The 20,855-nt window shown below is 51.7% G+C and overlaps 1 long non-coding RNA gene across 2 annotated transcripts; it reads right to left on the reverse strand.

The window, feature by feature from the left end:
* Window positions 1–280: 280 nt before the first annotated feature.
* Window positions 281–19,241, reverse strand: LOC138413987 (uncharacterized). Of its 2 annotated transcripts, none has more exons than XR_011246350.1 (3): window positions 19,155–19,241; window positions 13,220–13,364; window positions 281–456 (listed from the first exon to the last, which is right to left on the reverse strand). It is a non-coding gene; the product is annotated as an uncharacterized lncRNA (long non-coding RNA). The 2 variants fall into 2 exon arrangements; XR_011246349.1 differs by lacking the exon at window positions 281–456 and adding an exon at window positions 8,863–9,070.
* Between the last annotated feature and the right edge of the window lie 1,614 nt (window positions 19,242–20,855).

A 20,855-nucleotide genomic window follows, 5' to 3' on the forward strand; every position in this document is an offset into this window, starting at 1 on the left:
AAATGACCTGGTGATAGGCTGTTTGGGACATGGGCCTCCCTGGCCCCCTCCTGCAGGCTTCCCAGTCACAGCGCCACCGCCTGCCACCTTAGCCAGTGCCAGCTGCTTCCCTCTCCCTCAGGACAGAGCCTCACCCACGGCCAGGTGGTCTACCTGGGGGGCTGGCTTTGCCCGTCCTGGGGTCTCTGGGGAGGGGAGGAAGGGGAGTAGGAGGGGGGGAAACGTGACCATCCCCAAGAGAGGGATAAAAGCCAGCAGCTCTCTCTACCTCTTTCCTGCCGGGAGCCCCCAGGCAGCAGACCCTAGACGCTCTGGGTCGATGGCCCTGCCCAGGCACGCAGGGCAGGCGGGCAGGTGGGTTCGGCTTCTTTCCAGTTCTTCTAAATGCGAATCACGTGTGCTTGGGCTTTGGCGTCTGTTCCTGCGTTTGTTCCTCGCGGCCCACTGCTCACCATCCTAAAGAAAAAGAGACACGAGACACCCTTACTCACCGTTGCCTCCACTTCAGGCTCTAAGGTTGCTGCCCTTCCTCCTCCGGTTATCTGACGTTTCCCCGCAGGCCCGTGTTTGTTGCCGGGAAAGAGACTGAGAAGAGGAGATCCCGTCCTCAAGTCCCAGCAACTATTGCCGGGAAAAGGATAAACCCCTCAGGCAGGGTGTCTTCCTTCGGCTGAGGCTGCCTTTATTTCTGGGTTGGGGGTTTAACAGTAAAGGTTTTCAACTGGTAAATGTCCTTTGGGTGAAGCTTGCCCCAGATTACAATATAGATAGTTGTTTGTATGTCACCCCAAATCCCATGGAGACGGGACTCTTCCCTCAGGCTGAGCACAGCTCTCTGGCAGTAGAACGCCCCTCCCCCGCTACAAGTCGTTTGAAGGCCCTCGCCCCACCCCCCCTTCACAGCGCCTTAGGGGCCCCAGCGATTAACCCCATGCCTGGCAGAGTGGGGTTAGCACGGACCTGATGGGCCCAGGCAGCCTGGGGCGAGGAGCGGGTCTGGTCCTAGCTGCACTAGTGGGGGCAGATCCCGGCCCTGCCTGCTTCCCACCTGGCTAGGCTCCACCCTGAACTTCCTCCTCAGTAGGACAGGGCTAGTACTGCCCGCCTCAGGGACTGCTCTGAGGATCACAGACTGTGTATATAAAATTAGAACAACAAATGACAATTTGACAAATCCTTCCCATAAAGGTTTTTCTAGAGAAGCTCTTAGGTGTGGAGTTGAAAGGAAGAGATGTCCAAGGAAGAGATTCTTCAGTCAACAGACTTTTGAGCAACTCTGTGCTAGATGCTGGGGCACCTAGGGGTGCCTGGGAACAGGGGAACAACGACGGAGGGGCAGGGAAGGAGGTGAGCTGAAATGGGTGGGCACAAGCTGGACAGGCAGAATCCAGAGGGGCCAGATGAGCCGCCAGGGTTGTGGCTGCCCAGCCAGCATCTTTCGCGACCCGGGCAGTAGGAAGTCATGGAGAGCAGCATTTTTCTGCCCTCTGGTGGGGACGGAGTTGGGGCAGAAGGGCCATGCGGAGGACGTGGGCTCAGCCCCTGTGTCTGCCAGAACGGTGGCTCTGACTTCAAGGCAAGGAGGGAAAAGACTTAGAGGGAAAAGATTCCTCATTAGCCTTGGGAGATAGAAAGGGGACCTGAGCAAAGGGCTGGAGCTGGTTCCCTGGAGCAGAGAGGAGTGAGAGCAGGCAGCACGCCCAGAAACATCTCAGTGTGGCCTGAACAAGGCAAGACTGGATTGAGAGCACCCTGGCATGGCAGGAGAGCGGTGGACAAGCTTGCAGTGGCGCTGTCAGGCCCAGAAAGGCTGGCAGGCTTTGGACTTGCTGTTGAGCAGAAGCCTCTTCTGGGATGTAAGTTCATGCCCTTCCACACAGTGAGCCTGGAGGGCTTTTCCTGCCTCCAAATGAAATGAAGTCATATCTTCGACAATCAAGAACTTCCACATTGATCCTAAGTTCCTTTTTAAAAAGATGCTACAATTCAAATGTCCATCAATGGCTGAATGGATAAATCAAATATGGTATATCCATACAACGGTGTATTACTCAGCCATTAAAAGGAACGAAGTACTGACATACGCTGTGACACGGATGAATCTTGGAAATCTTAGTGAAATCAACCTGACACAAAAGTTCACATACTCTATGATTCCATTTATAGGAAATGTCCAGGATAGGTAACTCCATAGAGACAGAAAGCAGACTGGTGCTTGCCAGGGCTGGGGGGAGGGGGAAAGGTAGTGACCGCGGAATGGGTAGGGGTTTTCATTCGTGGGGATGAAAACGTTTTGAAACTTGATAAGGGTGGTAGTTGTACAACCCTGTGAATGTAACAAATGCCACTGGACTGTACACTTTAAAGTGGTTCATTCTGTGATTTTATGTTATGTGAAATTTGCCTCCATTTTTTAAAAAATTGCAGATGAAAGAAGAGAAATGAAATGTTGTCATGGATGCTCTGATGCTGTCAGGGCCCACCTCAGGGAGTGACACCTGACTTACTCCCCTCCCTGCCTGCTGGGATGCTGCCACAGACAGGCCTGGGTTGTCAGCCCCCCGCAGGACATGCCCCCCCGTTACACTCCCCCTTCCAGGGGCCCCACCAATGCCTAACTTGCACGGGGGTATAAAGTTCTGACCCTCTCTGCCCCTTTACTCCTCTGAGCGCCCAGCTTCAGAGTGCCCAAAGGTCCGCTGAAACACACCCCAGCTCAACTCCTCCCTCTGCCCATGCCTGCCCCCTTCCCAGATGCACATCCCAAGAATTCCCGCTAACATGCCCCCACCCCCCACCAGCCCTCTCCCTCCAGAGCCAACCTCCTCTCTGGGTTGGCTTCTTGGGGACCCACTGCAGCAGACTCCTGTACGGGAAAGCGTTACCTAGCCACGCAAATCAGCAGGGCGACAGTCTGGACCACTCGGTGACCCGAGGCCAGACCATACCCTTTGTGGTCATGTAGGACAAGACTGTGTGAGTCTAGGTGCCGCTGGTGTTTCTGGTTTTTTTTGTTTTGTTTTGTTTTTTGCGGTGCGCGGGCCTCTCACTGTTGTGGCCTCTCCCGTTGCGAAGCACAGGCCCCGGACGCGCAGGCTCAGCGGCCATGGCTCACGGGCCCAGCCGCTCCGCGGCATGTGGGATCTTCCCGGACCGGGGCACGAACCCGTGTCCCCTGCATCGGCAGGCGGACTCTCAACCACTGCACCACCAGGGAAGCCCGGTGTTTCTGTTTCTATCATCTGAGGAGCAGGATTGCAGAGCGGGCCTGTCTTGGCATTTTGGTTTCACAGTTGCTTTGGGACCCCTGCCAGGACAGGGCCCCTGACTGGGAGAACTTTGGAAAGACATTCACCCAACCATCCTGATCCCCCAGGTTACTTGTTTCCAAGCCTTTTAAAAATAGAAGTGTGAAAACCACATAATTGCCAAGAAGCCTTGGGGTTCTGTGCTTCTGCGGCCACGGTCCTGTTGGAACGCAGCCTTGGGATGCAGGAACAAGTCCCTGTTCCCCTGCCTGTGACTCAGGCGGCGCAGGCACACTTGGAACGTCGTCGGGTGTCAGGCCACGAGGCCCGACGGGGCAGCGGTCACCGGGCAAGCCGAGCCTGCCCTGTAATCACTCAGGGCGGTGGAGGTGCCGGAACAGCCTTCCGCCACCCTGGCCTCTCCTTCAAACCCTGGGCTGTGAGCAAAAGGGATTCTTGCCCAGTAAAGGAGGTGGAGATGGGAGATGGGGAGTCTGGGAACTCAGGCAGGTCATGAAGTCACATCCTTAAAATTTCTGCCACTTATCTTCAAAAAGAAAATATCAGAACTGCCTATTTCACCAGGTCCAAGCAGTTTTCTTTAACAAGTATTTTAAGAGCCTGGAATAAAGCAGGATAACATATCAAGAATTTACTTAAATGCGGCAACTTGAAATGTGTGATATTTTGCAGAATCGGGGCTGAGGTTTACTTTGGTGGAAATGATGAGGGCGGAGTGGGCTGAGCCTGAGCGAATGATGGTGTATAAAAGATATCACCGCAGCGGAGAACGAGCAGGCTTTTCCAGAACGAAAAAGTGTTCCATTTCCATGCAGTAACTGATAAGCTAGCGATAAACCATTTCCCCTTCTTCATTAACGATCCCAAAGGAGTTTTCCTGCCTGAGATTTAACTTGCCTAAACTTCTACAAGCCCCCTGGGGCAATAAAACCGTTTAGTTTAAAAGGTGTAATTCAGATTTCATTTTACTAATTTGCTGAGACCTCCCCCACTTAAGTGAGATAGTTAAGTAGTTGGTAAAACACTACACCAATTATTTAAAATATTAATACATTGGTGATTTTGAAAATAATGTAGAATAACATGTGATGTTAATTTGGATAAGTGGTTGGGTCAGTTTTGTGCATGAAGTGCAATTCCAGCACCAGGCCCTTTGCCCGTGGCCGTGGATTTGGAGGCTCACACTATGGGATGTTGCCCAAGTCACTACTAGCACACACGGATATCGTGCCCAGCTCCTTGTCAAGGATGAACTGTAGTGTCTGCCAGGAGGATGGTGGAGACCAAACATGCTGTTTGCCTCCCCGGCACCATCCCTCTGGGGGTTTGGACCTGATTCACTTCTGGGGGGGATCGGGAAGGTGTGCAGCCTGATTTAAAACCAAACCTTGAGCCCTTTTAAAGAACAATAAAACATATTTTACATGAAAAAAAATTTTTTTTTGCTCCTTTTTGCAGGCCACTGGGGATATATTTCCTGGACTTGTGATTTGGAGGTAGCCTTTTTCTTCCTCTTTTCGTGGTTCCTACTGGAAGCATCCAGGCTGAGCTGACATTTTCACACCTTGAAAATGACTTTCCCATTGTCCTATAGTTCTAATTAGGGATGTGTACTCAGGTTTCTCCTTGGCTTTGAAAAATGCTTTAAAAAATCAGAAAGCCTCTGATTTGAGGAAAAACTGAGAAGTTTTCTTGGTGACTTTTGAGAAAAATAGGCTCTTCCACTGCTAGAGAGTAGTGTCAGGACATGTGACCTGTGCAGCCACACGGGGCCCGGTGCCCAGAAGGGCCCTACACTTGGTTTAATACTTAGCTGTCACCTGGACAAACCTTGAGGACATTATGCTCAGTGGAAGAAGCCAGTCACAAAAGGTCAAATACTGCATGATTCCACTTATATGAGGCGCATAGAGGAGTCAAATTCATAGAGACAGAAAATAGAATGGTGGCTGTCAGGCGCTGGGAGGACAGGTAATGGGGAGCTATTGTTTAAGGGAAACAGTTTCCAATTGGAAAGATGGAAGAGTTCTGAAGATGGATGATGGTGATAGTTGCACGGCAGTGTGAATGTACTTAATGCCACTGAACTGTATACTCAAAAAGGGTTATAATGGCAAATTTTATGTTATACAGATGTTACCACGGTAAAAACAAAATAGAATTCTGCTGCTGCTGCCTTGAAATTGTTATTTTTTTAACAAGGGGTCCTACATTTTTGTTTTGCACTGGGCCTTGTAAATTACCTGGCCAACTGAGCAGTGTTTCAGGAACTTTAATGGATACAAGTCTCCTGGGATCAGAAGATACAGGTTCTGAGTCATTCTCTGGGGCGAGGCCCAAGATTCTGCCTTTCCAAGACGCTCCCAGGGGCTGCTGATGCCGTGGTTTGTGGACCACACTTTGTAGCGAGGATATAGAGCAGTGAGACCTGGTTCAGGTCCTAGAAAAGTTCCGGGCATAGTTCCTAAGGAACTTAGTCATTTTGAGGAGGGCATGACTTTCTCGGTCCTTTGGGCAGCCACAGGATACACTGAAATTTGAACAAAACTTTCTGTGGCTCCCCCTACATTAAGCAGTAAACTCACCAAGTCTGTCCTCTGGGGTTCCTTTTCTAGCTGGGTTAATGGTATCTCTGTTACACTTCCAACTCAAATCTGCTTCTTTTCCTGCCTCTGGTACAACAGAGAACTGGCCCCAAAGGTGAGTCACGATGCCACGTCGGCCTCAGCAAACCTGCAGCTCCTTGCATCTGCTGCAGGCCCCCAACCCTCACAGACCAGGCCTTCGTAAGCACCCATGGCCCTGGGGCTTGGCTTGGACTAGGGGCCTCTTGCTCTACTCTATCACCCTCTCCAGCTCTAGGGACACTGAAGCCACTCTCTGGTGCTTTGTTTCCATAGACCCCCTGATTAGCATAGCCTGTGCCCTTCAAACCCTGAGTCAGAGTTGGACTAGCAACTTTTTTCTTCCTACTTCAAGATTTCATGACTCATTGAAATCGTAAGGGTTTGCATGCTAGTATAATGGAGGGCATCTGTGGGGAATCTCCATAATTGATCCCTGCCCCACTCCTGCTGTCGAGACCAAGAAGAACCCAGGCTGGTGTCAAGTTACCAGTAGGTGCCATGGTAAGAGCACTGGACATCAGGACCTCCAGAGATGGCAAGAGTCTCCAGCAGAACCGCAGTTGGGAGGAGCCCCAGCTGAGCCTAACCCTGGGTTCTGCGCATAGCTACATCTGATGAATTTGTGGGCTGGCAGCCCCTGGGACCCATAGCATTTACCATTTGTGTGAGGTTAGCAAGGAAGCAAGAAGACGTGTGTTTGGGTGAAGGTGCCTGGGAGCAGAGATGGGAGAAGCAGCGAGTGAAAGAACAGTGTAAGAACAGTTCCTGTCCCTCGGAACTAAGTCTCTGTGGGGCGTAGAGCACAAGTAGAGGGTGGCTCCCTCTGGATTCAAACCCTACGTGCAGGGTAGTTCGGGGGATATTGTTATTCTGCACAAGTGACTCCGGGCTGAGTGGCGATCAGGATGGGATTTAATGTTCCTCCAAAGCCTGGTCAGCATCTGGGGGCCTAAGCAGAGAGGTCTCCTTTGAAGGCGATGACACAGCTGTAATAACGTCTCCCTCCCTCGTCTCCCTGTCTCGCGGTGCCAGCAAAAATGTGGGCTGGTGAAGGGAGGCCAGAGAGGATCACTGCCAAAATGGGTAAAATTAAAAGGTGAGCCTCCAGCTCTTTCTTATTTTGCTAGCAGGAGAATTGCTGGGCTCGGAACAGAGACCTGGAACTGTAATAAGGAAAAGCAGCACTTTATCTCAGAAAAGATCGGTTTAATTTGCATTTGGCTTTGGAATACAGGGAATAATTCTCTTCTGAAAAGATTAATCTTCCCCACTTTGCTCCTCTTTAGCTTTCTGAATGAACTTGACTCCTTGAATGTGCCCCAGCCAGATGGGTGGAGTCAGGAAAATGGGCGTGAGGGTGGGGGTCATGGGGGAGATCGGTTGGACGTTAGCATCTTTCCAAGAATGTTCCACCCAAGCACAGGATAGGTGTAGACTGGGTCTGTGCAATGTCCCCCCATCAAAAAGAATCCCCTAGGAGGTTCTTCATAAACTCAATTAATGAATTTCGAGCCGTCGCCTTTGAATTACTGGAACAAGGATCAGACTCTTTGGTTAAAAAGACAGGTCATTGGGGCTTCCCTGGTGGCGCAGTGGTTGAGAGTCTGCCTGCCGATGCAGGGGACACGGGTTCGTGCCCTGGGCCGGGAAGATCCCACATGCCGCGGAGCGGCTGGGCCCGTGAGCCATGGCCGCTGGGCCTGCGCGTCCGGAGCCTGTGCTCCGCAACGGGAGAGGCCACAACAGTGAGAGTCCCGCGTACCGCAAAAAAAAAAAAAAGACAGGTCATGTCTGGGCTACGGCACCGTGGACTAGGAAGGCCAAGGGGAGGGGGAGATGCTGGTCGTTATGATAAGCCTGGCAGAAGAAGAGTATCCATAAATTTAGACCAAGAGGCACTAAATCCTTCCAAGTGATGATAATTATTGTACAAGCATCGAGAGGCAGTCTTCTCAACGGTTGGCTGAGCAGACCCTCCCATGGAAATCCGCTTCTCCCCTAGGCAAAGTGTCCCCTTTTGGCCTTGATGCCAGGCGGGCCTCAGCAGCGCTTTGCCTGTTCACAGGCATGGTTCCCATCACCCTGGCCCACAGCCCTCAAAACTCTCTGTCTTGCCTGTGACTTCCCAGACTGTCACCCTTCACAAGCTCATGTTCTGTAGCTCTGGCAACCAGTTTTGTGCGTGGAAGTAGAGATGGTGGTCGGTGTTATGGGCTGAATTGTGTCCCCCATAAGTTCCTATGTTGGAGCCCTAACTGCCAGTCCCTCAGAGTGTGACTGTTTGGAGATTGGGCCTTTAAAGAGGTAATGAAGCTAAAATTAGGTCATTAGGGCAGGTCCTAATTAACGACTGGGGTCCCTGTAAGAAGAGAGGAAGACACAACCCAGGGAAGACCAGGTGAGAACACCGGGGCAGCTTGGCCATCTACAAGCCAAGGAGCAGAGCCTCAGAAGAAACAACCCACCACACCTGGCTTTCAGACTTCTAGCCTCCAGAGTTGTGGAAGAATACACTTCTGTTTTTCAGCCTTGCAGCCTGGGATACTTTGTTCTGGCAACCTTGGCAAACTAACACAGTGGGGGAAGTAATGAAATAGATACAGAAGAGGTTTCCAGAACCCCTGAGAGGGCCGAGGCTGAGGACACGTAGGACGGGTTGGCCTGTAGGAAGAAGACAGGCCACTGGGGGGTAGAAGTGGGGGTCATCTGACACCCGAGGGCAGATGTGGGAACGGGAGGAGGACCAACCTGGAAGGCAAAACAGGGATTCCAGGGCCATAAGTAGAGGGGAGGGCCGACGGAGGGACATGCCTGCCCTCTCCACCCACCAACATCTTGATGTACTGTCCCTCCGTTCCAAAGGGGCTGGATCTACGACTACAGGAACATGAGGGAACAGCCAAAAGTACATGAGACCCATTTCCTAAGACGTGAAACACAAGCCAAGGTTCTGTGTGTTCTCTGACAATGTAAACATCACACATTTTTATTAAGAGAGAAAATAAAAAGCCAAGAATCCACATGAGCCTCTCTAGAGAGAATCTCGTCACCGCCACGACCGAGGAATCTGGCCTTCACCGGCATCTTAGCCCCGCTGACGGTCAGACGGTTGCCCAGACAGACGGCCACGTCCAGGGGCTGCATTAGGACTTGGGTGAGGGCCCTTTTCACTCTCTAAATAACATTCAAAGTTATATTTTACGACTGTGTTGGTATAAAGATGAAGATGTTAACATTGTATACTAAAACGTTTTCTTCAGCCTAAAAGTTTATTTCTGCCTTCTGATTCTACAAGAAATGGAAATATTCCCATGGGCCCCTATGGTACAGGGGGCCTCCTGGGCCTCATGGGGGAGTGGGCCCTGGTCCTGGTGTGAGCCGTCCTACAGCCCAGAGGCCACACAGGCTGGGCAGGAGGGTGGGGGTCCCTGGGAGATGGAAAAGCAGACTTGGCTCTGAGCAGAATGGGGGCAGGGAGCAAGGCCAGCAAGTCACTGGCCCCTGTTTGGCCCCCAGGGAAGGGGAGCGGGTAGGACCTGCAGGGATGGCACCTTTTTTAAAAAAAAATAAATTTATTTATGTTATCTTATTTATCTATTTTTGGCTGCACTGGGTCTTTGTTGCTGTGCCAGCTTTCTCTAGTTGCGGCGAGCGGGGGCTACTCCTTGTTGCGGTGCGCGGGCTTCTCATTGCGGTGGCTTCTCTTGCTGTGGAGCGTGGGCTCTAGGCACGTGGCCTTCAGTAGTTGTGGCATGAGGGCTCAGTAGTTGTGGCTCGTGGGCTTAGTTGTTCCCGGGCATGTAGGATCTTCCTGGACCAGGGCTCGAACCCGTGTCCCCTGCATTGGCAGGAGGATTCTTAACCACTGAGCCACCAGGGAAGCCCAGGGATGGCGTCTTGATGCTGCCTTGCTTGCCCTCCTCACCCAGGGGTCTCAGATCTCCCTTCACCAGGGGCCAGAGCTGGCACGGAGCCTGGGGTCTGGCTGAAAGCTGGGTCAGGTGGCCTGGGGTGGGGTACAGGGGACGCCCCATGGTTGTAGCCTGGCAGGCATGCCCTGCATCTTATCCAGCTTCCTCCACAATCCCCAGCAGAGTGCTGGCCTGTGGATGCCTGAAGTTCTTTTTGATTAATTGTTTGCCACTGTTTGCAGCCCGTGTGACGAGAACCTAATCAGCCCCCTAACTGAACCCTCTGCCCAATGGTCATAGCAATTTCTAGCGGCAGGGGGCGCTCCAGCGCTGGTCGTGAAAGGTCGGCCGGGCCAGGTGCTCGAGCCTCCGGCTTGGTGACCAGAGAAGGGCAGGAGCTCTGGGAACACTGGTAGGGGAGGAAAAGGCCAGAGGGCTGGGAAGCTGGGAGATACCTTGGCACTAAGGCAGCCCCGACAGAGGCAGCTTAGGTCTAGAAAGAGCCCCTGTGGGAAGGAGAAGTCCAGTTCGAAAAGTAAATCAAATGTGAAGAATAATTCATCAAACCCACCCCACCTCCACCTCTGAAGAGCCCTTTCCTGTCTCATGATCTCCCTCCCCAGACTCCAGGCTTCTTCCCTGAAGGGCAAGGAGAACAGCTCTGTTTCGGTGTAGGAATATACATGTTCAGGTTATGAGTGACTGGGGTGAAGACCCAAGCTAACCTCCCCTCTGAAGGCCATGAGTCCAGAGAGCCCCTCTGATCACATCTTTGTCTAAAAACAAACATGGAGGAAACAGAAGGATATGATTGTCTTTCACAGAGTGCCAGTGGGGCCCCTCTGAGGAGAGCACAAGGGCACCCCACCCCCATTTTTTAAAAAAATATTTATTTATTTTGGTTGCGCCGAGTCTTAGTTGTGACACACGGGATCTTTGTTGCAGCATGAGGACTCTTAGTTGCAGCACGCATGCGAGATCTAGTTCCCTGAACGGGGATCGAACCCAGGTCCCCTGCATTGGGAGGGCAGAGTCTTACATGCTGGACCACCAGGGAAGTTTCCCCAAGGATGCTATTGTAATGAAAACAAACGTGGCCCTTTCAGCAGCTGAGGACAAACAGGAGATGAGACCAGTCGGGGCAGATGAAGAGAAATCAAAGCAGCACATGTAGGAAGCACAGAGCAAAAACAGGCAGAACATGTACTGCAACAGCCTTTACCATACTGTACATGCTGACAAGCTTCTAACGATGCCCTGGGCCTTCAACAAGTGCTAAGATATCGGCATCTGTTTTTGAAAGCCCAGTAGAGAGTCCCACAGTTAGTATGGGTCACAGAAAGCGGGGTGATGAGGGAGAAGTGCGGGTGAGCACCTTGCCTCTGCAGCCTGGGCCTAGACCTGTCTTTCCCCAACTTCCTCACAGTTCACACAGCCAGAATATGAAGCCCAGACAAGTTAAGTAACTTGCTCAGTGTCACATGGCAAATTGGCAAAAAAAAAAAAAAAAAAATCTGGATTGAAAGACCCAAGTAACAGGACTCCCAGTCCAGTGCTCTTTGTTTAGTTCTCACTGGGCCATTCAGTCGATGACTAATTACTGAGAACTCACTATCTGTTAGGCTCTACTCTGGTCTTGGCCTCCTGAGTGGTTTCTCAGGTGTTTGGTTCTTATCGCATTTTTATCATCTTTCACCAACATCCAGTCCACACACCACATCTGTGGTTAGGCCGTGCCTTCAGTGGGCTCTGGGCATCCTGTCTCCAGACCTCCCCTCTCGTGTGTGGGGCTCTCGGGAGGGGCAGAAAGCAGCCCAACATTAGCCTGGCCCCAAACTGCCCCTCTCAGGGGCCTTCACTCTCCGTGTCTAGAGGAGACCAACATTGACAGCTGCACAATGGGCCAAGTTAAATGACTCCTGCAAATAGTTTGATGTGTCTTGGATCATTTCTGATCATAATATTTAACCTTTGTTAGTGCTAAGGACTGTTCACACATTATATTATTTAAACCTTCCAACAAGCCTCTCCATTGAATAGCCCATTTTGCAGATGAGAAACTGAGGCTTGAAAAAGGTTAAGTAGAATGAGGGAGAAGGGTCAAATCTGCCTTACAGAATTCCAAATGTAACGTGACTACCCCTCCCTCCAAGAGGTGTGGCTTAATTCCTCTGTCCTTGAGTGTGGGCTGGATTTAGTGACTGGCTTCTAAGGAATAAAACATGGAAAGGGAAAATAGTAACTTTGCAGTGGAGGAAACTGGCAGACACCACCTTACGCAAGTGATACAGGCGACATCGCCAGCGATAAGTCATGTCGAGAGCAGATACCCCCCACATGATATGATAAGGGCACTTCACCCCTGTGGTGTTCTTCCCCCAAATCCATAACCTGGCGTGAGGAAAGGCCAGAAAAAGTTATAAATCGAGCTACAGTCCCTGCCCTGTACTCTTCAAAGTGTCAAAGTCAAGAGAACACAAGGAAAAATTGAGAAATAGTCACAGACTGGACACAGCTAAATGCAACATGGTATCATGGATTGGATCCTAGAACAGAAAAAGGACATTAGTAGGAAACACGGTAAAACCTGAATGAAGTCTAGTTTTAGTTCCTAGTAATGTACCACTGTTAATTTCTTAGTTTTAATACGTGTACCTCATTATGTAAGATATTAGAGGAAGCGGGGTAAAGGATACAAGGGAACTTTCTATACTGTATTTGGAACTCTTCTGTAAACCTAAAATTATTGAAAAGAAAAAGTTAAACAAAAAAAGATTAAGCCCAAGGTCACAAACCAAGCCAGGATTCAGATCCAGACCCCTGATTCTCTGACGCTTTTGATCTTAAATAACACCCTTGGTTATGTCTGCAAATAATGTCACCTGCTGTTCATTGAGTGTTGTGTTCTAGGCACTTTTACATATGTTATCCCCCCAATACGTCATTCCTTGTTTCACAGGCATTTTCTCTGTTTTTCTCCTCCCATGGGTGGTATACTCTTCAAAGGACAGAGTCTTTTCATTCAGAGTGGTGGTCCTCAAATCCAGATTCAAAGGTTAACAAGTTCACAGGCACACAGACACACCTCACCTACACTCACACTCACACAGCCTAGCACTAACCCATGTGCACCTAGGATGGCATATCTTCCTTCTCTTGTTTCTAGTGAGTGGGGGACAGTCCTGCTTCCCAATCGAAGATACAAATAGGGACATACTTCCTCCCCAGAGAGACTTCAGTTCCTTGGAAACAAATAATCCCAACTCTGGGTATCACTCCAGCCAATAGCGACCTGACTGGCCTGTTAAGTGAAGGGTCTGCCACTAGCCCGTCATGTTACCCCCAGTCCCCAGATGGGACCTTTTCTTTGTGGGGGGCTTCTAGTGAACATTTCATTAAATCGATGACCCACCTCTTGTTCAAACCAACTGGTTGCTGGAAGTTCTGCGTTTGTTGTTATCAGATCCAACAGGAGGAACAACGGAGGTCGCTGGCTGGAGGGCAGATCAAGTCTAAGGCCGGGATTCGCTCTCTCAGCAGGAGAGAGGAGAGGAGACCTGCGATTTGGAATAGAGAGCTCTCTGTGGACCCCGGGTATTTCTGGGGAGCTCCCCACTGAGAAAGGTAAATAAAACACCCATCCCGCATGCCAGCCCCTCCATTGCTTTGAGCTCCCTCATCTTATCTGACTTTGTTCACCCTCAATGGAAGAGCACTTGCCTTCTCTGGACCCCAGTGTTGGCAGAAAAGGCAGAGTTCTCGGTGACTGTGTCCCTTTTCTTAGGGAATCATCCAGCCAGTGGTTTTCCCTGAGCACGTTCAAAGATCCCACCCTCCCCTGGCTTGCTATAGGCCTTTCAGTCTCTGGATAAAGTTGAGACATTTAAAATTTTGAAAAATGAATCTAATTCATGTAGTTAGTATAGATAGCCTAACATATTTAGTTTGTCTAAATAACTAAATCCTTTATTCAATGACTGAGAAAATTTTATGGCCCCAATCCACATCCCCCTCCAACTGACACGCTGCCGCCGGACTCCAGGGAAGGGACTGAGTCGTTCATCCTGGCTGCTCTAGAAAGGAGCGTGGGGGTGGGAGTGGGAAAATGGGATTTCTCCCTCCAGGATAAGTGGGATCAGGGTGCCAGGCAACAGACAGGAGGCTGAGACCAGGGCATGGCAGCATCCCTGTAGAAAACCCCACAGGGCAAACGAATAAAGCCCACCACGAACCTGGTTGCAGGTTCCCCTGTGTTTCCTTCCATCAAGATATCCCCGAGCGGGCTTAGAGAGGCCAGCCCGTCCCAGCCGTGCTGCCCGGCATTAAAGGAAGACCTGAGAGTGTCTGCTGGGGTCTTGGGACCCCTCCCCTGCCCAGGTGTGGAGAGACAGGGTGGGATAAGAATTCCTGAATCACAAGAAACAAAATTTCACTTTTAACTGCTTGGGGTCCCTTGCTGAGTCACCTGATTCCCAAAGGACCTTGGCTTCCCTTCTTCCACCTCCCCTGTGTCTCACGGAGCACCTGGGATGGGGAGCTGGCCCAGAGCTCTGCCTTGCTTGGCTGCCTCCCACTTTTTACAAACAGTGGAGGGGCTGGGGTGTGAACTCCCAGAAGTCCCCTCCTCACCCCAAATACTGAGTTTTTCCTGGGTCCGTGCACACCCCGAAGCTGGGACAGCACAGGGGCCTGTGGTCACGCCCTGTGAAGTCTTGGCGTGTGTGACCACACACAGGAGACTACGCTGCAGGAGGCTTGTCGTGGCCGTGGACAGCTCTGGTCATCTCACAGATGCCTGTCTCCAGGATCTGCTGGCTCTTCCCCTCTGTCCATCCACAATGGTGCTGAGTGATTGGCCTAGCCCTGGTCGGATAAGAACAGGAGGGTGCAGGGGAGGAAGAGGAAGCAGGGAAGAGAGTCACGAGGGGAAAGGGGCCAGGTGCCTATTACCGGGCCTGCTAGCAGAGGAGTCATTGAGTCAGCCCTGAAGGTGGAGGTGCCAGGACCGCCGGCATTGCAGAGCTGGGGGAGGGGGTGGGTGCAGTAGGGTACAGGGGTTACCTCCACACACACACCTCGCCCTGCCCTGTGCAGTCTGTATGTTGTAGAGGATATGACTTGAACTAGGAGTAAAGAACCACACTGTAATTCTCCAGACTCTGTGTGTGCTTGGCTGGCTAACACAGAACCCTCTCATGCACTAGGAAGGACTCCTACCTGTGGAGACTGAAGGTGTGAAGTCTTCTCCTGAAGTTGTGTAGGAACTCTGTGTGCTCCCCGTCCTAGCAGTGTAGGAACCTACCTGCCACCCCAACTAGAGAGGGAGCTCCCTGAGGGTAGGGTGACCCCAGCCAACGCCATTTGGAGCAGAAGAACTGCCCAGCTGATCCCTGCCTGAATCCCTGACCCACAGAGTTGTAAGAAATAAAAAAGAATTTGTAACTGAATGATTGAATGAATGAGGGAATGGAACTCAGGTTTGCCCAGGAAACCTGATTTATTTCTACCAAGAGGACCTGAAGTCAATGGCTGGACTGAGCTTTAAAAACGTCCTGCTGGTTCAATGGCATGTCTAACTCCTCCTGTCTTGTGTCACTCCAAATGCATTAAGTTAGAATTCAGCTCACTTTAGCAAGCCTAAGAATCCACGCGACGCAGTGGATGTACCTCTGCTCTAAACCCCCCATCATGTGAGGCCCACAGTCCCCTAGGACCCCAGCTAATGCTTGATCCTGCTGCTACTATTAGTTTGTCACCATGGTCAGTCCTCCCTGACACCCTCTGTTGTCTGAGTTAACTGCTCCCTTCTCAGGTCCAGAGCCCTGGGTCCGCACCCTGGGGAGCCCTTGCTGTGCTGCCTTGTTATTTCTCATTAATGTCTTAGCCTCTCCTGCTGGTCTGCATTGTGGTCATCGTTGGGTTTCCCACAGCACCAGGTGCAGTGCCCACCACTTCAGAAGACCCTGAACGTTGGGGCAGAGAGGGAGGGAGGCACAGGGAGTCCCATCAGGCCAGCTTCAGCCCCACCCGGCAGGGAACTGGAGCTACAAGAACCTGACATGTATTTTTTTTTTTTTTTTTTTGGCGGTACGCGGGCCTCTCACTGTTGCGGCCCCTCCCGCTGCGGAGCACAGGCTCCGGACGCGCAGGCCCAGCGGCCATGGCCCAGGGGCCCAGCTGCTCCGTGGCATGTGGGATCCTCCCGGACTGGGGCACGAACCCGTGTCCCCTGCATTGGCAGGCGGACTCTCAACCACTGCACCACCAGGGAAGCCCCTGACATGTATTTTTGTAACTTTAACTTCTTCTTATGAAAAATGTCAAACATACACAAAAGTAGGGGAGAATAAAATAATAAATCTTCATCCAGTTTATTTTTATTTTTTATATTTTGCGGTACGCGGGCCTCTCACTGTTGTGGCCTCTCCCATTGCGGAGCACAGGCTCCGGACGCGCAGGCTCAGCGGCCATGGCTCACGGGCCCAGCCGCGCCGCGGCATGTGGGATCTTCCCGGACCGGGGCACGAACCCATGTCCCCTGCATCGGCAGGCGGACTCTCAACCACTGCGCCACCAGGGAAGCCCATCCAGTTTTAAGAATGATCAATATTCTGACATTCTTGTTTCATCTACTCTACATTTTCTTTTTGCTAAAATATCTTAAAATAAATCCCAGATATCACAGCATTTCACCCCCAAACATTTGAAAATGTGTGATCAAGATGTAGCATCACCGAATTTGGGGGTCGAATGAAACACAAAAGTCATCCTGTGTTCTAACAAGCCAGCCGGGGCTGGCAGGCTGTGCAGTAGATACCCAGCCCCTGGGACGCCCCTGGCCCAGGAAGATGTCGGGTACTTAGTGGAGACTGTAATCAGCTCTCTGCCAGGAGTTTGGAGAAAGGCCCCCTGGGGTGACTGGTTTAGTTCTTTCTGCGCCCATCAGAATCCATCCAAAGGGGTCTTTTCCTTTTCTCCAACTTCCCTCTGCCGGACACCATACCCTGGTGATTTAGGGATTACTGTTTCCATTTTATAGGCAAAACAGTTAATGCTCAGAGAGGCCAAGTGACTTGCCTAGGGTTACCCAGTCAGTGGAAGCAGAAGCAGGTTCTCACTCAGTTCTGTTGAGCCCCAGAGCCTCAGTGGGTTCCACTGTTGGCACCGCCTGCCGGGCAGGCCCCCATCCTCAGTTTATCCTCAAGAAGAAACAGTCGGCAAGCACCCTCTTCTCAATGGTCAACAGGGGAGGGCAGGCTCCTGTGTTTCTCCTGGTTGGTAGCAAATGTTGCTTTTGAAAAGGCCGCTTTGGGGGAGGTTTTAGGAAGTGTGTTAAATGATGGAAGGGGGCTTCAAAGCAATGCTCAGACACACACCATTGGAGCTCTTCTCCACCACACTGGAGTCTGCGAAGTCTCTGCTCCAGCCCTGTCCACGCTGCCTGGGGGCCTCAGTCCCCATTGTATCTCCTGTCCTTTGATGTCGGATAAACCTAATTCATCTCTTTCATATCACTACAAAGCGGCCTCCTCATTGCTTTGTTTAGACAGTCTCTCTCCCAAATATTAAACATTTGGTCTTCCCAGGCCCCCCCAAGCTCTTAACCTCATCAAGGTTGTTGCAGAATCCACTTTTCCCCACACTGATTGGCAGATTCTGCTCTCTCCATCACCAGCCTTCTTGGGCAGATCTGGACATGTCACCCCCATGAAGGCTGCTCTGGGACACAGCACTTCCTTGGGGAAAGGGTCACTGCGGTACGGTTCTCAGTCCTGTGGGGACCCCTGGAGAAGCCTCAGGGAAATGGGGACGCTCCGGTTGGTCACGTGAGGGATTGGGGTGCCTGTCTTCCCCACGCAGGCACCTGGGGGAACTTTGCCGTTGGTGGAGGCCCAGCACCTAGACCAGGGCCACCCGCCAGCTGGTGAGGGGAGCAGACACTCCAATTTCCAGACCACAGACTACCCGGAGTGGCCTGTGTCTCTCCAGATACCAGCTGCTTGGTACCTGGGGGTACCGCAGGCTCTCCTTCTCCTTCAAAAAGCCCACTCGAATCCTGGAGCACCCCACCTTCAACCTTGCCTGCCCTGCCACCCTTTCTTTAGGGAAGTGGGCTCACATTGCTTCCTCCTTCACAGCTCTTTCTGTTCTCCCCTCTAAGTATCCCTTCTGGTCCCATGGCCCTACGCCACCCAATGTCACGGGCAAGACCTGTGCTAGGATCCACGGTCCGCTGTCACCCTGTCCTGCTGTCTCTCTCCATGGTCCCCGGAGGGACTTTGCCACTTGGGGCTGCTCCCTGGATGACCCTCCTGTCTCCTCATGGGTCTCATTGCTCAGGATGAGCAGAAAACACCCTCTGTCCCCTGACAATGTGGCGCTTGGGGAAGGTTTCAGAAGGGACACTTAGGCAGAATCTTCTTTCCTCCTTCTTGCCGCCACCCCCCCGGCCCCCTCCTCCCGCTCTTCCTCCCTTCCTTCCTTCCTTTCTCCTCTCTTTCAACTTGTCATGAAAAATGTCAAACATCTACAAAATAAAGAGCATAATGAACCCTTATGTATCTGTCACCCAGGTTTAACAAGGATAGACCCACAGCCAATCTTGTTTCATCTAAACCCTGTCATCCCACCCCACCCCCGTTGCCTGCCCTATACCGAAGCTAATTCCAGACACCTCATCGTTCCCTCTGTAAACACTACAGCACACGCATCTCTACAAGACAAGGACTTGCAGAAAAACAATCACAGCTAAAAATATAAACAATTACTTTCTTAATGGCTACATTATTTTTTGATTTGCTGCTCCCTTGGTTTGCTTTCGTTAGGTGGGTTAGAAAGTGCCTACTGTGTGCCATGCACCTCTGAACTCAATTCATTCTCAGAACCATCACACGAGCTAGTATGATTGTAAATTACCCCCATTTTACAGAAGAGGAAACTGAAGTTCCCCGGGGTGAAGTTTTTTTTTTTTTTTTTTTGCGGTATGCGGGCCTCTCACTGTTGTGGCCTCCCGTTGCGGAGCACAGGCTCCGAATGCGCAGGCTCAGCGGCCATGGCTCACGGGCCCAGCCGCTCCGCGGCATGTGGGATCTTCCCGGACCGGGGCACGAACCCGCGTCCCCTGCATCGGCAGGCGGACTCCCAACCACTGCGCCACCAGGGAAGCCCCGGGGTGAAGTTTTGATTGGCCAAATCTCACGGCTAAGTGAGGTCCCTCCTTCCTCCCATTGCCCTCCCCACCACCCGTCAGTCCTGGCTGGAAAGTTCTAGAAAATGCTAGTAATAATGTTAGGGAACCCTTGACCAAAACCGCCCACCTTGGCCAGACACGATGATAACCCGCTTACCTGAGTTGTCTCACCACAGGAGGTTCCCATAAGAAACGAAGCGCTGCCTCGGAAAACCACCCAGGAGAATTCAGGACGGGCCCAAAGAAGGAGGAGACGACCAACCTCCCAGAATCCTTCACGCTGGAATCCAGCCAATCCTCTTGGCTGAGAGATGCGTGCGCAACCAGGAAGGACCCTGAGTCACCAGCTATGTGCCAAGCAAGATGACTGGCCGGAGAAAACTTGGAAACTAACCCCATCACCATAAAACCCAAGGCTGCGAGCCCCGTGGCAGGGCAGTTCTCCTGGGTTCCCTTACGCTGCTGCTCTCCACCTGGGCGCCCCTCCCCAATAGTCTCTTGCTTTGTCAGCACGTGTGTCTCCTCGGACAGTTCATTTCCGAGAGTTAGACAAGAGCCCACTCTTGGGCTCTGGAAGGGGTGCCCCCTCCTTCTCAGCTACGGGAAATGTTTCCTTTCACTATCTGTACTCGGGTCTCAGGGTGATTACCCCCTCCCCATCCAACCTTTTTCTCCCAGCCCAACGGAGCTGATTTCTCCCCTGCGGCAACCTCAGCCTCTGGAGGCTGAGCAAGCCTAGAGCAGGTACTTCAAAGCGTAGCGCTTAATCGCACCTTCCTGTGCATCGTTAGGCACGGAGCAAAACAAAGAAACTAAAGGCACATTTTCATATGAGATCCTCGCAGGAAGACACCCCCTCCTCAGCAATGTTTGTGCTCTTGGGTTGGTTGGGAGTAGGCACTCAGGTGCTGCAATATGTTTACCTGCTTCTTCCTCCGTTTCCCGTTCCTCCCCCTCCCCCTCTGGAACAGAAGAAGAATAGTTCCTTTGTGTTTTCTTTCCTTTCTTCCTGTGCCTAATTAGGGATTATGCTTGGGAATCAAGCTAATTAATCTCTGCCAGTCCGGGGTGAGAGCAAGCTCCCTGCACTATCAGGGTTGATCAATCCCTCCCTGCTGAAAGAGTCTGAAAAACAACCCTGGTCCTTTCAGCACAGGCTTTATTGGGCGTGAGGCAGGATGACCTGGGGGTGGCCTGGCATGAGTAGGGTGTGGTGGCTCAGCCCCAAGGGATGGAGGCCTCAGGAGAGGCTCCTGGGGCTGGAGCTTGAGTGTGAGGTGGCCCCGTAAGTAGGACTTCCCAATGCCCACAGCCCTGCAAGGCAGGGGCCAGAGCTTCATCACAGTGCTGCTTCGGAACATCATCCGGCTTCCCTGAGTTGCGAGGGTGGCCACTGGGAGTACTCGGATGGAGAAAATCTATCACAGCTGATGGCTGGGTGTATTTCAGGACAAGGTGATCCCTCCAGCTTGTGGACGAGAGGCCCTGCCCCGGGCCTGCTCCCAACACTGGGCTACCACCTCAGTTCAACAAGGACCAGCTCTCCAGGAGAAAACTCAGGCTTGTAGGAAGGGGCTGAAGGCCAGAGAAATGGGAGAAAGCAAAAAATCTCATAGGGCTGCAAGGGACTGAGGAAGAACTCACCCTGGAAGCAGGGGAAGAGTGGTCTGTTTAGCGCTTCTAAAAAACTCGTGATGTCTCGGGGGGTTCTCACGGCCTAGGCAGGTTAGATCTTCAGAGATACACCAATGGTCCTCACCTCCAGAGGGGAAGACGCGGTTGTCTTCCCAAGGTTATTAAGAAACCAAAGACAAATGTATTAAATGAAAGAGACTGGAATTGAAGGAACCCAAGGTGT

The sequence above is a fragment of the Delphinus delphis genome, chromosome 2 (assembly GCF_949987515.2).
Source record: "Delphinus delphis chromosome 2, mDelDel1.2, whole genome shotgun sequence".
Taxonomy (NCBI): domain Eukaryota; kingdom Metazoa; phylum Chordata; class Mammalia; order Artiodactyla; family Delphinidae; genus Delphinus; species Delphinus delphis.